Below are 17,401 nucleotides of genomic sequence, written 5' to 3'. Positions count from 1 at the left end.
AATCAGCTTCTGTGGTCCATGTAATTTTGTCCTGCTTAAGTAATTCAGTTAAAGGATGAGCTAAAGAAGCATAGCTCTTAACAAACCTTCTATAGTATCCTGTTAAACCAAGGAAAGCCCTCAATTGCTTGATTGACTTGGGAATTGGCCAATCTATCATAGCTGCAATTTTTTGACATCCACATTAACACCAGTGGCAGAAACCACATGTCTCAAATAGGCTATCTCACCCACTCCAAATTTACTGAGTTTAATGAAAAACGAATTTTGTAGCAAACAAGTCAATGCTATCTGCAAATGATCAACATGCTTCTCCAAGGATACACTATAAATCAACACATCATCAAAAAATACTACAATGAATTTCCTTAAAAATGGACGAAAAATACCATTCATGGGCTTGAAAAGTGGCAGGAGCATTAGTGAGACCAAAAGGCATCACCTTAAACTCATAGTGGCCCTCATGAGTTCTAAAAGCTGTCTTATGTATGTCTTCGGGCTTCATACGTATTTGATGATAACCGGAACGCAAGTCAAGCTTGTAAAATACCTTAGCTGTAAAAAGCTCATCCAACAACTCATCTATGGTTGGAATAGGAAAAGCATCTTTGATGGTCATAGCATTTAAAGCCCTATAATCTACACACATTCGCCAAGATTGATCCTGCTTTCGAACTAATAACACCGGAGAAGAAAAGGCACTATGGCTGTGTTGTATCCAGCCATTGCTCAATAACTCAGCAACTTGTCTCTCAATTTCGGCCTTATGATGATAAGGGTACCGATAAGGCTTGACCTTAACATATTGAGAATTATCTAATAGCTGAATGGCATGAGTACTGTCCCTAAAAGGGGGTAACACCTTAGGAGTAGCAAACACTTGCTGACAGTCAACCAAAATAGACCACAAGGATGAAGGGATCTTATCTTGTAAAGCTAACAATTCAGGAAGTACCTCTTCTTGGATACCTTGGTCTTGGCTTAGGAGAAAATGGCAGTTGGTGTCAGCAATAACATCAGACTCGGAATTCTGTAATTGGGTACCACCTTGTAATGTAATGAGTTTCCCTTGCCAAAGAAATTCCATCAGCAACTCCTTATAATGGTGAGTAACTCTGCCCAAAGTCACCAACCATTGCATCCCCAACACTATGCTGAGATCACAGAGGTCCACCACAAATAAATCAGTTTCGAAACAATGCCCTTGAATACACAATTTCACCTTAGGACATTTTTTGTCACACTTTAAAAACTCACAATTACCCATAAAAACCCTCATCTTTGGAGATTTGATTATTGGTAAGTGAAGTTGAGTAGCTAAATCTCTTCTGATAAAGCTATGTGAACTGCCAGAATCAATCAACACCTGAACCTCGCGACTATTAACCAAGGCAATCAGTACTAGTGACCTAGCATCAGCAGGACCCGATAAAGAATGCAATGCAGCATCTATTTTAGGACCTGAATTATCAGTTTGACACCACAAAATCTCCTCCTCAGATTCCCCTTCTTGATCATCCTCATCTACAATCATGAATAACATTTTGGACTTGCAACGATGTTTATTGGTTCATTTTTCATCACATGTATAACACAATCCCAATTCCCTCCTTTGTCTTAATTGATCAGAAGACAATTTCTTAATTGGCAAGGATTCAGTAGCAGTAGTAGACAGAGCACTATTCTGTGATGCAATAGGTGATGAAGAAGAAACTACCTTATCAGCGAAATTGGTCTTTGGAAAGAACTTCCTTTGTGGAGTCGTAAGAGAAGACCTCAATTCACAATGATGGCTATCATAAGCAATAGCTAACTGCATAGCTTGATGCAGTGTAGTTGGCCAACGTAATTGGACAACACCTTGAAGATCAGATTGCAAACCAGCAATAAAAAATGTCATCAACAAATCATCACCCACATTGGTTACCTGGTTCATCAACTTCTGAAATTCAGCCATGTACTCAGCCAAAGAACCTTTCTGCATCAATTTAGCCAACGTTCCTCGAATATCCTTATAACTAGAAGGGCCAAAGCGTTCACGTACCGCTTTCACAAATGTTTCCCAAGATATAATGGTTCCACTTGTTGAAATCCACTGAAACCAATCAGCAGCAACACCATCCATGCGCAAACCAGCGAGATCCACCTTGAATGTCTCTGGAACCTGTTGGATCTTAAAAAACAATTCTGCTTTGAAAATCCAAGTATTCAGTTCAGACCCATCAAATTTGGGTATTTCGGGTTTCACAAACTTCAACACAGCCCTAGGATCCTCATGATGTCCCCCGGAATGTTCACCGCCACTAGAATGATGAGAACTATGCAGCGGAGTAGCACCTGCCGATTTTGACCCATGCGTCAACAATTCGCGAAAGTTCGATTGAACTTCTTGAAACCTGGATTCCATGGTGAGCAATAACTGCTCAAAACGCTGATTCGTTTGGTCACGATACTGTGAAAATTCATCAGCAAGCTCCTGCATCTTCATTTCGGGAAGAATGAAGGAGTTCAAAACTCAGTGAAAGCACCAAATGATACAGAAGAGAAACTGTATTGAGTAACAAGAACAAGAACAATCTGTTTATTCCGCAATTCCAAGATAAACCGTTTCCATACAACTAACTTCCCTTTATACATGCTTCCCAAGCCACGTAGGCATTACCAACTAATCTTCCCCAACTGTTAACAACCGTAACTTTACAATGTTATTGGGCTTTTCCTTTAACTATTCTATAACAGCCAGTGGGCTTATAAGACAAAGTCTTTGACCCATGTTGGACTACCCTTGAGTCTGGCTCCCCTTCTTGCTACCGTATCATTATGCTATAATAAATTCATCATAAGGTAGAATCAAAAATTAAGTCGGTGTGATATTCACGTTTTACGCTCAAAGACCTTTTATATAATGAGTGTATTAAAGAGATATAATATAAAACTATTAAAGGTGTATTACTTGTAAATTTAAATTTTTGGATTGAATTGACGCTTTATTATCCCTTTCAAATTCGTCAAGATTCATTTTAAATTACAATCAGATCTAAAAAAATGATATAACATAAGTTAGTCCTCGTTTATCATTAATATTATTCTTTAGGTTTTTTTTTTCTCATATTGCTGCAAATTTTTTTTATCTTATGTCACTCATTATAACTATATATTCTTGAAAGTATATAATTATAATATTAAAATTATTTTTCTCTCTTTTCACATCAGCTGACAACTTCTTAAGAGAGATTTTTTTTTAATATTATAATTATATAATTTCCGAAATATATAGTTATAATGGATGACATAGGATAATTTTTTTTACAACAACATAAGAATATGATTTCCTTTATTCTTTGTCGCTATTATATGGTTTTACTTTAGTTAATATAAATTTTGAATTATTCATCCTCTCACAAAATTTTCATGCTCTGCCATTAATCGGAGTTTTTGAATCAACTGCACCTATATCGGAACCACTAGTGGACAAGCCATCTTGGAACTAATGGGTCTAGCTCTTGTTGTTTGCAGAGGCAGAGGAAGTGGAAGCAGTGGTTAGTTCCATGAACATAAGTTGTAGTGGTGGAGCTAGAAGTAAAACTCAATTAGTGCTAAAAGACTCAATCACATAGATTCAACCAGTGTTAAAGTTGTATTATTTATAAAAACTCAACTATTATTAAGGTTGTACCATAATTTTTTAAAAAAATTATACCTTTTTTGAAAATTAACAGATGTCAAGGCACCACCTGAGCAACAAGTGGCTCTGCTACTGATAAGCCGGGATATGATCAAGTTGTTTCAAAAAATTGGCAAGACCCATTTTTATATTTTAAAGTGTAAAGAATCATTTCAATCGAAAAATTTAAACGGTGAGATTAGGTTACATTAATGATTTATATATTTCTTTAATATACCCAACACAACACACGAGAACCTATCGAGTTTGAAAGGTAGATGATACTTATGTTAAAAAACTTCATAATATTTAATTATTTATTAATAAAATGAGGTTCATATCAAACTCGTGACGTTTTGATCGAATTCGTAAGTGATGAGTCTTCAATAATTTATATTACACCTCTCTAATACATCTTCTTATCTAAGAGCCTTAAGGACTTGAAGTGTGGATATTATATAAACCCATTTTTTTGTTCTATCATGTGTTAACTTAATTCTACTTGAAAATGAGGGTCAATCATCTTAACTAAAACCTTAAACATGTAAGTTATGGGTCTTTAATAATTTTATATTTTACTTCTCTAACATAAATTTTAATATTCTAATTTTTTTTTCTCTGCTTCCCCATTTTGATCAACGATATTTGGTCTTTGCTTAAAAATAAGTATCTAATATGAGAGAAATGCATATAGTGTAGTCTGTTTTCTACATTAATTTTTAAATGTTTATGTCGCTACTCACGCTAAGTTGCAACCGGCGTACAAATTAATTAACATAGTCTAATAAAACTTTACCACATAAGATTTTAACATCAAATTATAGAGTTAATACTAATTCCATATTTTCTAGCTATATTTAGAGAAATTTCTAACAATATTATGATAGAGTTTTCGCTTAAATATTAACATTCCCGAAATAATACAAGTATTTTGTAATAAATAAAAATAAACTTGGTTTTATTGTCACGCAACAAAAATAAACTTTTTAATTGAATGTCTCAAAAATTAGTTTCAACAACATATTCGAAAATTAGCATTAACTGGGTAAAAGTTATTGTTTCGCATCTAAGCTTTCCTTGGCTACGAATTTTTTGAAGAAAAGAACAAACAAACAAATAATAATAATCTAGCCCAAGTTCATTTTTTCATTTTTTGATTGTAAGAATCTAGTGCCGCTGCTTAACTCTATGATTAGAGGATGTAAGAATAATAATTGAATGACCATCTCACAATTAAACAAATTAAGGATTAGGATAATGAGTTTGACAGCACCATCACCACAATGATTTTGATTGTTATATAAAGTAACGATTAAAAGAAAGCGAATGAAATATTGGTTATACCGAACGCAACGGAACACCATGCATGTCCACACTAAGAAAAAGATAAGTGCTCTAGACATAGCTTATGGCCTCATTACAAGATATTTAGTTCAACATGTTGTAGAATACAAAATTTAAGAAATCATATAATTATTTTAAACTTGTGTCAGATTGACAGTTAGGTTAATATTTTCTTATAATATTTTAATAAAAAAGAATGAAAATTAAAATAACCTAAATGGAAACAACTAATGAGTGGCCGGCCATAAGGGTTAGAATACTGATCAATGAACTATACTTCCTAAAATTCTAATCATAATATCTCGTGTATCGGTGTATGAAAGGATTAGTTCACTTAATAATAAATGTGTAATGAATCTAAAAATAAGAATTAACTAACGCATCTCATCAGCGTTAGAACACATGAACATGGTGGGTTAAGCTTAGAAAGAAAACAAATTCACAATGAATACAAATTAATTACTTATTCCTCTTAAGATTATCAATGCAAATTGAAACTAGCTAGCTAGGTTATGTTTGTACGAATTAATTAATTAATAGCACTCACTTTCAACTCTTTGAGTGTCGTTAATTATGATTATTTATTTTCTTTCTATATAAGATATATTTTGAGATGGGAATATACTAACATTTAGTGTTCTCTCTCATTCTTTATCATCATTGATTCATCTTTGTACGATTATGATTTAGTGGCTGGAGATAAAATTATCTCAAGCTGTTTGAGATAACTTAATCTCCGGCTATTAAATCATAACCGTACAAACATGGATGAATGGTGATAAAGGAGTAAAGAGAAAAATAAAATCATAACCATTCAAAGGTGAATCAATTAATATAAGAAAACAAATAAATAAAATGACGTAGTTTTGAAGTTGACGGAAATAAATATATCTCAAGCTACTTGAGAAATATTTTTCTCATATATATATATATATGGACTTATCGTTTCTCAAGATGCTTGATATAATCTTATCTCCGGCTACTAAATCATAATCGTACAAAGATGGATCAATGATGATAAAGAAAGAGAGAGAAAAGGGGAATCATAACCATTCAATTGTGAATCAATTAATATAAGGAAATAAATAAATAATACGACGTAGTTTTGGGCTTACCAGAGATAAACTTATCTCAAGCTGTTTGAGAATTGTTTTTCCATATATATATATATATATATATATATATATATATATATATATATATATATATATATATATATATATATATATATATATATTTGACACCAGTGTCAAATTTAAAATTTAACACCTCATTTGAGAGCCATTAGATCAAAAAAGATCAATGGTGTCACATGCTTACAAATTAAAGTCATTGATCTTTTTTGATCTAATGGGTCTCAGATGAGGTGTCAAATTTCAAATTTAACACTGGTGTCAAAAAATCTTACCTTATATATATATATATATATATATATATATATATATATATATATATATATATATATCGGTGGAAGAAAATGAAAGTTAAGAGTTAAATATGTGGTCCGCGAGAAAGCTTCTGGAAGGTAGGGACCTAGTGTGGACCAATGTGATAGAACATGGACATGAGAGAACTAATCAGACGAGTCGTTCCTTGTATGAGTCAAAATATGATTCATTATTTACAAAAAATAAACTTGATTCAATTTGGAAAAATACATTAATGCAATGGCCAGAGAAATCAGCATATAATAATTTTTTCACTGATTCGAATGTTGCATTCTATCAGAATCAAATGTCAATATGGAATGCAGATTCATGACCACGACCATTCACCAGAGCATGCCACAGTCTGCACCTCTACCTATGACTCCAAGTCTTTAATAATCTACAATTTACCCTCTATTTCTAAATTCTTGTCCCTCGTAACAGAAAGATTCTCTTCAGGTATATATTAAAAAAATCTCGAAACAATTAAATTATTATAATTTAATTGTTTTAACAATTAAATTATTATATTTTGTTTTATAAATGTGTGCCATAATAGTTGGCTCATGCTAACGACGAGGGTTTTTCTTCTAGAAGCAATTTTTATTATTCTTTGGACCCACAAATGAGACTTAAGATAACCTCATTTAAAATGGGCCCTGCTCCACTGTACATATGCCCGGGTTTCTAGAAGGATTCTCATATTTTTTAAAAAAATTTAAATTTAAAAATTGAGGTGTTTTCAACTTTCATTTTTTTTTTTTTTTTTTTGGAGAACAAACTTTCATTTCTTTCTTCATTCATCCCTTGAAGGCTTTTAAAAACCGTGGAACCACCGGTGGAGCAGGCCTTATTGGACTCAAGGGGTCTAACTCTTGTTGCAGTGGCTGAGGAAGTGTAAGTATTGGTTAGTTCTGTGAACATAACTTGGGACATGAAGTAGTTTCGAAAAATTGGAAAGACCCATTTTTTATATTCGAAAAGTTTAATATTCCATTCGTTTTCTCTACTACCCCATTTTTATTTGCGTTATTTTCGCATTCCATAGAAATATCTAATATGAGAGAAATGCATCTAGCGTAGTCTGTTTCCTACATTAATTTTTGAATGTTTATGGCACTACTCGCGTTAAGTTGCAACCGGCGTACAAATTGATTAATATAGTCTAATAAAACTTTACCACATAAGATTTTAAGATCAAATCATAGAGTTAATACTAATTTCATAATTTGTAACTATGTTTAAAGAAATTTCTAACAAATTATGATAGAATTTCAACTTAAATATGAACCTTTCCAAAATAATAATATGTACTTGGGATGACTTGGCTGTAAAGTTTTTAGCTCAGTTCTTTCCAATGACCAAGTACAACTAGATGGTGAATGAGATCACCAACTTTATTCAACATGAAGGAGAGACCTTGTGTGCTGCATGAAAAAGATTCAAGGAGTTGCTGAGGAGATGTCCTCAATATGAGCTACGACCCGGGGAGAAAGTTCGTCTATTCTTCAACGAGATCACATCGTTCTCAAGAATGATGATCAATGCTGCCGCAGGAGGATCCATAAGACAGAAGACACCAACTCAAACATTAGAGTTGTTTGAATCCATGGCTTCATTAGAGAATGCTAAATGCAAACCAAGAAAAGAGTCTTCCAGTTGGAGAGCAATGATGCAATGCTAGCACAACAAAAGCTCATATCTCAACGAATTGCAAATCTCACTAGCATGTTTGAGAATTTTCAAGCTTCTGCTAATCAAGCTCAACCACTAGCTTGTAAGTATTGTAGAGGAAATCATGATTCTAGGAATTGTGATGCCCTGGTTAGAACAAAATCAGCTCAAGTCAACTACATGGAGAACCCTCAGAGGAACCAGAGCAGTCCCTATGGTGATGCTTACAATCCAAGAGGGAAGAATAATCCAAGCTTTCCATATCAATCACCACAACAGTTGCAACCTCAACCTCTTCCACAAAGCAATCCTTCTGAGCTGGAGAAAGCACTGCTGCAGTTGACCAAGACTATTAATGATCACATGCAGAGCACTGATGCATTCATCCAAGAGATAAGGTCTTACCACAAAAATCAAGATGCATCTATGAGAAACTTGGAGAGTCAAATTGGCCAACTTTCAAGACAACTAGCTGAAAGGAGTCAAGGAACATTCCCTAGTGACACCATAATTAACCCGAGGGAGAACTGCAATGCCCTTACTACCAGGAGCGAGGAGCTAGAAAAAGAGGAAGTTGAAGATTCTACAAGCAAGGATGAACAAGTTCAAAAGGATAAGGAAGAAGCAAAGGAGCAAACGAGCAAACTCCTGCAGTTCAAAAGAAGCAATGAGACTTTTCACACTTTAAGAAACCTCATTATCTCGCGAAGCTCAAGCAACATGAGAAAAGGAAGCAATGGTCTAAATTTTAGATATTTTTAAGAAACTGCATATTAACATTCCTTTTGCAGAAGCTTTAGAGCAAATGCCTTTGTATGCCAAGTTCTTGAAGGAGATCTTATCTAAGAAGAAGAAGCTCATAGAGGATGAACCCGTTGTTCTAACAGAGGAGTGCAGTGCTATCATACCGAGTAAGATACTCTAGAACTAAAGGATATGGGGAGTTTCAGCATTCCATGCACCATTGGCAAGATAACTATAGAGAAAGTCTTATGCGATCTTGGTGCCAGCATCAATGTGATGTCACTGTCCCTGATGAAGAAGCTGAGAATTAATGAAGTAAATCTAATCAGGATGAATCTTCAACTGGCCGACCGCTCAACAAAACAAGCGCATGGTATTGTGGAAGATGTGCTCGTCAAGGTAGATAAATTTTTCTAGTTCATGCTGATTTTGTTATCCTTGACATTGATGAAGATGCCAACGTGCCTAAGATCTTCGAAAGGCCATTCTTAGCAACCTCGGGAGCGCTAATCGATGTACCTAAGGGTGAGTTGATACTGCGTATGGATGAAGAATGAGCAACATTCAAGGTGCTTACAAATGAATCTCCATTACCTATACCTCAACCTGAAGATCAAGTCTATTACATTGTTGAAAAGAAGGTTGAGGAAAGGAACGAGAAAGAAGTCCATCAACAGTATGAGAATATGATGACTTTCTCCTTCAAGTTTATTATCTAAGTGTGCGGAATTGATTCGCCTTGCGTCTAGAATTTATTGCTAATGACAACAATGTTATAAATCTGGGAATTGTGGGCGCATAACATGCTTTGACTGAGAAGTAGACACCAAGAGAAAGAGACTCAACAAGAATTTTCAATTTAAGGGGAGATATCTCAACCTTTTTTATTTGATTTTTTTATTTTAATTTCATTTCTAGTTTTCTTTTATTATTCTATTGGTCTCTGAATGCTATTTTTGAATTAGCATGAGCTGAATTAGTTAATAAACTTGAATAGAATCTAGGAAGTACAAGTGACACTGTGAAGGTTCACAATGATTTTTCTGTCAAGATATTGCATTGAACCTTATTTAGGAGAATATGATGGCTAGTTTGAGTGATTTTCTTTTGTGAACTTTTGGATAATACAATGATTTAGAATTTAGAAAATAAAATTTTAGCTTGATACCACAACATGTGAGGTTTGAGCCTAAATAATATAGTTTTCTTATTGAGATACCTAACTATAGTAGTACTCTAGAACTTGCTCCATTTCTCTCTTGATGCATGCATAGATTGAGAAGACAAAGGTATTTTATTCTATATAACCACTTGGCCAAATAGACCATCTGATAAATTTTCCATTGCTAACCCCTTTGATCCCAAGACTTATTTTTCTTTTATTTAACCATATTGTTACTTACTCCTATCCTTAATTATTCCACCTATGAATGAGATTGAAAGACTTAACAAATATTCAGGTGAAGCTATTATGAATAGTGTTAAGTAATGAAAAGAGGGGAATAATGCTCAAAGTGAGGAAGAAAAATATTAAATAAAGTTGAAGTAGTTTGTGTAAAAAAAAATAGAAAAAAAAGAAAAAAAAGAAAATGCATTTTATTTTATTTTATTTTATTTTATTTTCTAAAAATGCAGCAACTAAGAAAATAAGAAGGTGATAGAAGGGAGAAAAGTATGAAGTTAGAAAAAAAAGAGGTAAAGAGAAGAAGTAGTGAAAGAATGTATGTGAATTGACTGATTTTATACTGAATAATGTATTTCAATCTCATATAAGTAATTTAGCTATTTCCCAAATATTTTTACCCTCATACCAGACCACGTTACAACCCTGAAAAGACCTTTTAATTAATTTGTGCATGTTATCGGTGTTCCTCATCTTTAGGAACTTGAGAATAGAATCAAGCCTATGGTAGTACTATTACACTGATGGATTGAGTGATTTTATCCCAAACACTTGAGTGACGAGTGTTTTGTTTATCCTAGTGAGGGGTACTCAAGTTAGATTCTACTCCTATTGAAAAATTGGAATTATTGTTTGAAGTTCTCAATATTGGTAGTCATTCATGCTTAGCATAGTATTCTCTTGAGCATCTTCTTTAAATTACTAGTTTGATGCAATGTTATGCTTGAATTTCATGTAGTCTTCTCCCAAGTCACTTTCCTGGTTCATATTATTTATTCTAGTCTATTGCTGAGTAAGCAATGACTAAAATTGGGAATTATTTGATGTGTCTCCAATTTATTATGTATTAAGGGTTAATATGAGTATGAAATTGATTTAAAATAATTAAAAGTTATAAGAATTATAATTAAAGTGTTATTTTATTCTCAGTTATATTCTCATAAAAATTCTTATATTTTGCAGTAATTTTTAGCTCAATAAAAAGATATATTGAAGAGCTCAAGTGGATTTATTTTGGAATTTTTGAATCATATAATTGATTGAAGATCTTATTGAATATCCTCTTGAAATATTTTTAAGGAAAATTTTCCTTTAAATATAAAAGAGGAAATTTTAAGGATTTGATTAAAGATATGATTGGAAATTCTAGTGAAGATTCCGTTGAAGATATTATGAAAAATTAAAAGATATGGTTTCATCATTATAAAAAGGTAACTCTTGGAAACAGAAAGAGGTTGACACATTCAAAAAGAGAGGAGTTTTTGCTAGAGATTGGAGAATTTCTGAGATAGAGAAGACTTGAAGAAGCCAGCTATGTGTGGCTAAGTTTCTTTTGTAGTTAGGGTTATGAATCTAACGTGAATCCTTGTTTGGTTTAAATTGTTTCTTTCATAGATTGTCTCAAATTATTTGTGTTTTACCTTGGAATAATTTTATGCATTCTTGTATGACTTGATCACTCATATAGGGATTTGAGGATTAGGGTTCACAATAGACATATTAAAATTTTAATCCTGACAAAGGTAAACACCAGTTTTTGCATGATCAAGACATAGACTTGTAGGAATTGCAAACTTTTATAATTCATCGCGTTTAAGGCTTAATATGAAAGGAATTACTAAGACATTATGGTTCCAATTGGGTTAAAGGCACTCAAGTATAAGGATTTAACAACCACTTAATAAGAAGATAAAATTGTTTGAAATAATTGAGGTGAATTATTATTGAAATTAATTTAAACTACTCAAGGGGGATCATGTTGGAAATTGACAACACACAAATTGAAAACGGAAAAGAAAAAGAGAGAGAATAGACACAGCGATTTACCCTGGTTCACCCAATTTAGGCTACGTCCAGCTTGTCTGTACTATATTCACCTCGCCGCCACTCGTTACAAGTCACTTGGTTTACAAGAAAAATATAAATAGGATTAGAAAACCCTAACAGCAGCTATTCATGGGCCCAAGGCCAAATTGCTAAGAAAATTACAATAAAATAGAGGCCACAACAGTACCTAGCCTCTACGAGCCTAGGGGCGTTGCCCCCCGGACCCCCGCTACCTTTCTGCTGACCCCGATAATTAGGGCCCTCATCAACATGCGAAACATGAGCCATACCCAACAGATCAGAGGATATTTTATTTTAATTGCAATTGTCAGTCATCTTGAATTTCTTCAAAACATCCTCTATATACTTCTGCTGACTTAACCATAATCTTCCTTTGTCACGCTCCCTCTTAATCTGCATACCCAAGATCACATTTGCAGCGCCTAGATCTTTTATTTCAAACTGCTTTGCTAGCAGTCCTTTAATAGTGCTGATCATCTTCAAACTGTTTCCAGCGAGTAACATGCCGTCAACATACAAAGTTAGAATAACAAAGTCACCTTCTAACCTTTTCACATAAACACAGTGATCAACATCACAACGGTCAAAGCCAAGCTTCACCGCATAAGTGTCGAACTTCATGTACCACATCCTCGGGGACTGCTTCAGGCCATACAGAGATTTATTCAGCTTGCAGACTAGCTCCTCTTTGCCTCTTGCATTGAACCCCTCTGGTTGCTTCATGAAAATAACCTCCTCCAAATCACCATGAAGGAAAACCGTCTTCACATCCAGCTGCTCCACCTCTAGGTCATATGCAGCTGCTACAGACAAAACCAGTCTTATGGAATTTAACTTCGCAACAGGTGAAAATACCTCACCATAATCAACCCCTTATGTCTGTGAATATCCCTTTGCAACCAATCGAGCCTTGTAGCGCTCAATCTACCAATTGGCACCAACTTTCTTCTTGAACACCCACTTGCAACCAATTGCTTTTCGGTCTGCAGGTAGATTCACCAAACTCCAAGTTTGATTTTTCATCAGAGATTTCATCTCTTCTTTCATAGCTTCCTCCCACTGTTTGGCATCCTCCGAGCTCCTAGCTAGTCTTACGGTGCTCGGATCATCACCTGTAATACTAAATGCACAAACATCATCACTAGCACACAAGATATAATTTTCAGGTGTATACCTTTCAGATGGTCTTCTTTCCCTCGTGGATCTCCTCAGCACTGGTGCTTCAACCTCAGCCTCGGTTTCAGAAAATTCATCCTCTACCTCGTTATATTCAGCAGCTTCAGAATTCAAATTTTCCAATTCAACCTGTGAGTTTGTTGTATCATCTTTCAAACCCACATCCAACTCCACTGTCTGTGACTTTTCAGGAGCTTCAGGAAAAATTTGATTCAACTTACATTCCCTGAATATAACGTCTCTGTTGTAAGTTACACTTCTAGTATCCGGATTCCACAACTTATAACCTTTTACGCCATCCTTGTACCCAATAAAGATACACTTTTCAGATTTACTGTCAAGCTTGCTTCTTTTCTCCTTGGGTAAATGCATATATGCTTCACAGCCAAACACTCTGACATGAGATACGTTTGGCCTTTTTCCAAATAGTGCTTTATACAGAGTCTTCTCCTTCAAGGCCGATGTAGGAGATCTGTTCTTCAGATAACAAGCAGTAGCCACTGCCTCCGCCCAAAAATCAGCTGCCAAGCCTGCACCGCTCAGCATACTCCGTGCTTTCTCCATGATAGATTGATTCAACCTCTCTACCACCCCATTCTGTTGAGGTGAGTAGGGCGTAGTCTTCTGTCTTACAATCCCATTGCTCGCACAAAACTGATTACTAAGATGATGGATGAGATATAGGTCAGATTCAATTTCCCTGATACAGCAATACCGAAACGATGCTTTAACGATGCTATATCAATGCTTAATTACTAACCGAACACTAAGGTATGCTGGGCCTTTTGGCCAACCTAACATATATACCCAATAACTAATTTCCACATCTCTATGGCCAAACTAATTACTGAATTGTTCAAGTTCAAGTTCAAGTTCTAGGCTATGTGGTGTGAATGATCTCTCTACCCACAACTTAATCAAGTTATATTAACCTAATTAATCCACACAATTCAACAAGGGTCTGGATTCGAAAACCTCTCGGCCCTAACCTCCTCAATATCATATATGTATCTCTCGACATGCACACATGAATAAGATTAAGCAAACTCGTTGAATAACTAATTAAACATTAATAAAAACAAAGTTTAGGCATACATCTCAATGTTACAGCATATGTACTTTATCACATAACCTATAGAGCAATTTAGCTCATAATGGAATTAAATAAAATAGAGAAAAGGAAGAAAGAACTCATTGGAAAACAGAAAAGAAGATGAAAACGAATGCTGTAGGAAAACGTCGTCACTACCTTGCTCCAGCAGCTCTTCCTCCTCCAAGAACCTTGCTTTCTCTCTCTAAAACGTGGGAGGGGTACTACATTCTTCCCCTCCCTTCTTTCTTGCCTTTCTGACCTCTCTCTCGCTTTTTGAATCCGTGGGGGAAGTCCTCTTTAAATAGGAAAAGTGGTTGGATACTTGGGATTTAGGGTTAAGAGTTATAATCCATGAATCTTGTTGCAGCAGCCTTATCGTATCCCTAGATTCTTGGGTTGTTGGCACTTGTTGGATAAAATCTTGATCTTCTTGGAATCCTTGTGCCAATGTTGTTGTTGACCGAGTATGAGCTGAGTTTGTTTTCCTTGATTCTTGAGATTTTCGGATTTGTTGGCACTCAATTGGATATGATCTTTATCTTCTTGGATTTCTTGTGCCAATGTTGTTAACCGAATCAAGGTTGTTGTCCTTGTTCTTTGGGATTTGGATAAGATTCAATCTTTGAATTTGTCTTTGACCCTTGTGATTTCTGAATTAAATCTTCAGAAACTTCCCTTGCTTGCTGGTGCATTGTTGGGGAATAACTAACTTTTGAAATTCAAAAGTTCGGTTGTTCCTTTGTCCACGCTGTCATGCTATAGCGCTTGCTATATCATTAACTCGTCAGCTTCTCTGCTACAACATTCCTACGTCATTTTTCCTGCGAAGACAAACACTCAACAAGTCATCTTTTCTTATATAAAATCAAGGAATATTATCTTATTTTCCATACTTAGTCATCTCAAAGCATTTAATCACAAATATACAATATTTAGCTCAATTATCATGTAAAAAGGTCAACTTATATGGAATTTATGCAATAAATTCATCATAAAAATACTAAATTAACTCTCATTTGGGAGAGTTATCACACTCCAAACTCACAACGTTGCTCGTCCTCTAGTAACAAAGAAGAAAATGATTAATTGGCCTGCATAAATTCAACAGCATAATTGCAGCAATGACTATTATTGAGATGAGCAGTTCTGATGTAGCATTCCAATAGCAATGTACACGTGAGAGTTGCCTTTCAACCTTGGCTTACACTTCAACTTTGGGACCTTTGTCAGCTTCTCTTCTCTTGGCTTCTTGCTTCTGGAGTATTGAGTATGTGTGTTGAAGAACTTCCTTGTTGGCTTGATCCACTTGAGAACATCAAACTAAGAATCATAAGACTTAGTTGTTGTATCCATACTTTGCCAAACTTGAATCAAGACCCATATGTAGAGAATTGAAGGAACGAGTGTCCACCTTGCTTGCTTTTCTTTTGACTTTGGCTCCCTCTTTTATTTTTTGTGAGCTTTGCTCATGTGCATTGACACTTATTTTATTTTTTTGCTTTTGACTTGATTTTTCTTTTTGTGAGGGGCTTTTTTTTTCACTTGTGCTTTTGCACTTGATTTAGCTCGGCTTCTTTCACCCTTATAGCCTTCAAGACTTACTTATACGGTAAGATTCAAATGCATCAAACTTGGATCCTAAGTCCTCATCCGCAATCCACTCTTTAGGCTTCTCTTGCTTTCAAGTCATTCTTTGTGCTTGCATGTTCAATCACTCCAGTTGCTTTCTGCTTTGATAATGTCAGCCTCCAATTCATGCCTCCATTGCTTTGCAAGTTGAAGTTGAAAAACACTTACTCTCACTCATCGTAACTACTGTTGTCCTGCTACAGCAAAAAAAATCATAACAACATAGCTAAGGATGCAATCTGTTTTACCTTATTGATGCAGCATTAATTTCTAACTTCTTATTACTCTTTATTTTCCAACTTTTTTTCTTATTTTCATGCTGTAACATATACCTAACTTCTTTATTCACACAAACAGAAATTTAAATTTACCGAATTTAAAATCTACTGACTAGCAAACATGTTCATCTTTTTCATTAACTTCATAAGTGATGCAGGGGATTACATATATAGCAAAAAATAAAAATAAAAATAAAAGAGCAATACAACCTAGATATTTTTCTTCTAAATCAAAACTATTACAAGTTATGATCTAGTCTTCATCTTGCTCTTCTTGGTCCGAGGGGTTGTCTTCCATATTTTAGTCTTTTTGCTCAACCTCCTCTTCCCTTTCTTCTTCTTCATCACTCCCTTGCTTTTTCCACTTTGGGTGCTTGGCTTCTCCATTGTTGCCACTCCAAACTCAGTTTGGTTGCCTCGAGTGAAAGAAAAAAAAATTAGGGTTGGGGGACTCCAAACTCAAGCCTTTGCTGTGGCTTGAGTTCTTCTCTTTTGGGCATCAGTACCCTTTTCTTCCTGCAAAACATCTTAAATAAAATTAAAAAGAAACATGAATACTAACTTATCCTAATCCTAATAATTGAGAATACGAAAATTAAAAATTGCAAGAATTTAAAATACTGAAATTAAATTGCATAATTTTAAAAACTTCCCAATTGAACTTTGGGCTGCCTCCCAAAAGCGCTTATTTTATAGTCTTCAGCCTAACTTGGATTGATGATCAAGGAGGTTTGAAACAAAGAGCGAAGAACAACTTTGATTCTTCGATCCAACTCTTCTCGCATGTAGACTCCTTCATCTTGACCTTGGGCTTGCTTCCAACCCTTAATGATTGAGGAACATCGAGGTTTGTTATTCCATATTCCGTATATTCAATGGTATGCACCTGATCTCCATCCATCTTTAAGATTAAATCACTTTTCCACATATCTACCATAAATTTTTGAGTATCAAAGAATGAGTCCTCGAGAAATTGAGAAATAGTAGGGTCCTCCTCTATGTCAAGCATCACAAAATCTACTTGGTGTGCAAAGCTGCCTATCTTGACATTCATATTTTCAACAATGCCAATTGATGCTTTGATGGAGCGATTAGGAAAATGCAGAGTCATCTTTGCAGACC

At 34.8% G+C, this 17,401-nt stretch overlaps 1 non-coding gene across 1 annotated transcript; it reads right to left on the bottom strand.

The window, feature by feature from the left end:
- Positions 1–7,804: 7,804 nt before the first annotated feature.
- On the bottom strand, positions 7,805–7,914 carry LOC133298050 (small nucleolar RNA R71). The gene has a single exon (XR_009749720.1). It is a non-coding gene; the product is annotated as a small nucleolar RNA R71 (small nucleolar RNA).
- Positions 7,915–17,401: the final 9,487 nt, after the last annotated feature.

The sequence above is a fragment of the Gastrolobium bilobum genome, unplaced genomic scaffold, assembly GCF_033153095.1.
Source record: "Gastrolobium bilobum isolate Gb01-03AN ecotype WA unplaced genomic scaffold, APGP_CSIRO_Gbil_v1 utg7520, whole genome shotgun sequence".
Classification (NCBI taxonomy): domain Eukaryota; kingdom Viridiplantae; phylum Streptophyta; class Magnoliopsida; order Fabales; family Fabaceae; genus Gastrolobium; species Gastrolobium bilobum.
The sequence above is the reverse complement of the archived record's forward strand: the minus strand, read 5'-3'. Positions and strand labels throughout refer to the sequence as shown.